This window comes from Euphorbia lathyris, chromosome 4 (assembly GCF_963576675.1).
Source record: "Euphorbia lathyris chromosome 4, ddEupLath1.1, whole genome shotgun sequence".
NCBI classification, from domain to species: Eukaryota; Viridiplantae; Streptophyta; class Magnoliopsida; order Malpighiales; family Euphorbiaceae; genus Euphorbia; species Euphorbia lathyris.
In genome coordinates, this window is record NC_088913.1 from 43,097,662 (window position 1) to 43,102,259 (window position 4,598).

At 37.7% G+C, this 4,598-nt stretch overlaps 1 non-coding gene across 1 annotated transcript; it reads right to left on the bottom strand.

Annotated features, from left to right (window-relative positions):
- Nucleotides 1–4,238: 4,238 nt before the first annotated feature.
- On the bottom strand, nt 4,239–4,345 carry LOC136228221 (small nucleolar RNA R71). The gene has a single exon (XR_010688551.1). It is a non-coding gene; the product is annotated as a small nucleolar RNA R71 (small nucleolar RNA).
- Nucleotides 4,346–4,598: the final 253 nt, after the last annotated feature.

Sequence of the window (4,598 nt, forward strand, 5' to 3'; positions counted from 1 at the left end):
GACCTATACTTTGAAGGAAAATAGGCTAACGTATGGCAGCAGAAATATAAAAATTTTAACCTATTTCCATAAACCCAAGATCCGTTAATCGTTATTTCATATAAAGAGGGATAGAAAGAAATACCTTTTAGAAGTTCTATCTACCGTTGCAAACGAAGTGCCCACAACTCTTACTTCGAGTTCCCGAGCACAAAACAAAACAATCGAAGATCAAGTTAGAATTCAACCGTTTATAACAACCAAAATAGATTGTCTCTAATTAATCAACACAAGATCAAAGATAAAGAGAAAGAGATGAAAATCAATTGAACGGAAGGAAACGGTAGATAATCTCGTCCTTGTGGTGTGGGTCGAAATTCTCTCTCCCGGCTTTCTTAGTGTTTTTCGAAAATTGCATATAAGGGGGTATTTATATCCTCTTGTATCTAAACCCTAGTTAGATAGAATTAGGTTACTGAATAAGAATTTAATTCGGAATTTAATTCTTATTTATTATCTATAATTATATCTTAAATATAAAGATAATATTAGTAACCTTATAGGATAATAATATGAGTAATATAATCTAATTAAAACTCTTAACTTATTTATCCTTTAATTAATTTAATTCATAATCCTAATCTAATTAGAATTGATAAAATCAAATTAATTATTTATGTATCTTATATACATAAAATCGCCACCCTCATTAACTAGGCCTTATCGGGCTCAGTTGGGCTTCCATCAATTAATTAACATATGTTTCTCTTTTGGGTTCCAAGTCTTATGTGTGACCCATTAGGTTCTTATTGCTTCTAGCCGTATGCAACTATTAAATTAATTTTCACAGAATTATATTTAATCTTTGCATAACGGAATGAGTACGCAAAATGTGATTGGCAAATCCGAAACATTCCCCTAGAGCTATAAGAAGACAGGTTGATTCTGTCATTGACCTTTCCATATTAGTTACAGTATAATTCGATCCTTTATCAACTACATCCTTGAACTGAATCTTATGACTATGGATAGTGTCAAGTCACATATAGCGAGACGTTCATTTTACTTGTACAGGCCGAGTCAACTCCAATTAGATAGGTTAAGAGAAATATGTATTTCAATCTTAAGCTATCACCTTGCAAGGATTTAGAGTCAAGTCTTCCACAAGCGATCCATGGACATATCTCCCATCAATCCAATGTATAACTATCCCCGCAATTACTTCCTGTGATACCCAACATCTGTCGTTCACACCCTAGAGTCATCTCTGTTAAGGGTCGTGTTACAACATGATCAAAACGTCACATTCCGTAATCCAGAATTACTAATTAACATTCCTTTGAGTCTGAGGATTACTTATACCTATTAATACCAATGAGATAAACATGTGACAAGGATGAATCTATCCATCCTGTTATCTCAAGTCGGGTCCCCAATCCTAATGAACTCCTTTTCATTGGATCCACGTAACTGTCCAGATATCTGTATATATGAAGCTTGTGAGATCAGCTTTCTGTCGCGACAGAAGACATTGTTACATGCAAGTCTCAGCGGTGATATGTCAATCCTAAACATATTACTTGACTTGGGGTGGTTTTAAGTTTATTAGTTTATTATAAAGTTTCGTCTCACTTCATGCTTGTATGAACACTTTATAATCATTTTAAACAAACTTACAGATTTCCTTTTATTAGACTTTATTTAGTTCTTAAAAGGGATTGCCTTTATATAGTTATGAAAACATATCTCATTAAAACAAATGATATAAAGAACACTTCATTTACATTAAGCTTGTATCCTAGAACAATTGTCTATAGGACACTAAAACCCCAACATACTCCCACTTGGACTAAAGCCAATTGTTTGTACAACTTATCCCAGTAGAAGTTAGATGACGATCATGTACTTTCTGGGTTAAGGGCTTTGTCAACAGATCTGCAACGTTGTCCTCAGTAGGTACTCTTTCTATTCTCACATCTCCTCTTGCCACAATTTCTCTTACAATGTGGTATTGCTTCAGGTAATGCTTGGATACATTATGAGACCGTGGTTCCTTTGCTTGCGCAATGGCTCCATTGTTATCACAGTACAATGTAATGAGATTTACAATGTCAGGCACAACACCAAGTTCAGTAATGAACTTCTTAATCCAAACTGCTTCCTTTGCTGCTTCCGCATCGGTCGTAGAGAAAGCTACGCTTCCTTGCTTGGAACTCTTCCAGCTGACCGCTCCCCCATTCAAGATAAACAGGTATCCTGATTGGGATTTAAAATCGTTCTCATCTGTGAGATGACTGACATATGAAAATCCTTCTATTTTCAGATCCCCTTTGTTAGGCATGAATATGACTACAATTAAACAGCATTTTTAATTACATTTTATGTGCAAGAGAGGCAAAATATTCTGAAATATATGGACTTATAAGTGTTTTATGCAGATTGTATTGATCTAGTCAAAATGGGCGATAACACAGCCTGTTTTGCAACAAACCGTGAGGAGTTGAGAGCCCTTTGATCCAGCGGATTTTCACCGTGTACCTGATGAAGGATAGCGACTAGACAAGTGGCAGGTGCGGCGTGGCAGAAGTTGCAGGAGCAGAGTACGCAGGGAGGCAGGAAAGCAACATGATGAAAAGATGGATCACCCATTGAGTGTTCAAGGGTCAACTTAAATTAATCATTCCCTAGTTTAGTAGCTGTAGGAAAACAATCTTATTTTATAATATTTTGGTGCTTGGTTCGTTTTTCTTCCTTTATATAGACGTAGTCGAGGGAAGGAAAAGGACCACCTTTTATTTTAGACAATCAGTTTTAGTTAGAACTTTTGAAGAGAGGTGAAGCTCTCTTAGGACGATGACGCCTCCAATGGAGGTCTGTGGAACTAACTCAGGCTATTCACTCGTTACCATGAGTGAGTAGTCATTTTGAATGGGTTTCGCCAGTTAGGGCCGGTTATGTAAGTCTCCTATTATCTTATTTATGAATGAATGGTGATATATTATGTTGTGCTTGATAAACTTTTAATTCCATTGCTTAAGGCATGTATGTTAGTGTTAGATGCATGATAGGAAACTGCTTTCATCTTCACGGAACTATTTATCAAGCATTCAACCCCGAAACAGAGATGTGAGGAGGTTGTATCAAGGGTTTTCTTACATAGAAATGTTGTTTCGATCGTAATGCAAGAAAGAACCAACTTTAGGGACGCTTAAAGTTGTAGTAAGTCTTAGAATCTTAAGAACACACGAGAGTTGACTTAAGTGAGCATTAAAGTAGAGACTTTGACTTCACTTTACGTCATTCATGAATAAATAAGGTGTTTAGAGACTGAAAGTAACCTGTTCTGCTGTGCTTGACCTGTTCTGCCTTTTTATCATTAAGTACTCCTTGAAATCAACTAAAGCTTTGATATTGTTTATGTTTGAACAAACACCTCTCAAATTAAAGAATTGACACACACCACACACCCTGTTCTATAAGGTATTTCTTATAAACTTTGATTCTCAATCCCTGTGGATACGATATTGGACTTATCATTTTATTACTTGTATCTAGTGCACTTGCTAGAGTCTATTCTGAGGACAACAAGTTTTTGGCACCGTTGCCGGGGATTGAAAGCAACAAAGTTTATACGAATTTTTCTGTGAAACAAGGTGTTTTTAATCTGTTTGCTAAATAGTGCAACCAGAAGGAATCTTTATCAGTTTATGCGCAGGGCTGGACCACCTGTTTTTCCTATCGATCTCGAATTAGAGAGAACGTGTAGACGAAACAGAGCGGGAGCTTGACGTGCACGACAAAGAGAGAGAAGAATGGCTGGAAGGGTACCACCCGAACAACCAGTTCAACCAAACCAAGAAGAAGAAGGGGAGAATAACAACCCTCCTGTCATGCGAATCAGAGATTATTCAAGGCCAACCACAGAAGGACATTCATCATGTATCGTGTTGCCAAACGAAGGGAACAACATGTTCGAGGTAAAAGCGTCGATGATACAAATATTACAAGCCGCAGTACAGTTCAACGGATACCAATCGGAAGATCCAAATGGGCATATTCTCGAATTCATCACGCTGTGCAACACGTTCAGATCAAACAGGGGCGTTTCTGACGACGTAATCAGACTGAAGCTGTTTCCTTTTTCCCTAAGGGACAAAGCAAAGACATGGTTGAATTACTTGCAACCAGGAACGATCACCACTTGGGAAGAAATGGCTGGTGCATTCTTAATGAAATATTTCCCACCACGACAAGCCATTAAGCTCAGAAACGAGGTTTCCCGTTTCATGCAAGAAGAAGATGAATCACTAGCCGAAGCATGGGAAAGGTACAAGGAACTGCTAAGGAGAGTGCCCAATCATGGCATTCCTATGTGGATGCAGATGCAGAACTTTTACAATGGGGTAACCAACATCTATAAGATCCAGATCGAATCTATTGCCAATGGAAATCCCGAAGATCTGGAATCTCAGGCCTTGTACGACCTTATTGAGAGAGTAGTGAGCACGAGTTATAACTAGCACTCTGCCAGAAGTGAGGGAAAAAGAGCGGGAAATGAAGATGTTGTGTCGAAATTGACAAGTTAGGTAGAACAGCTTGCTAGACAGCTGGGCAAGATA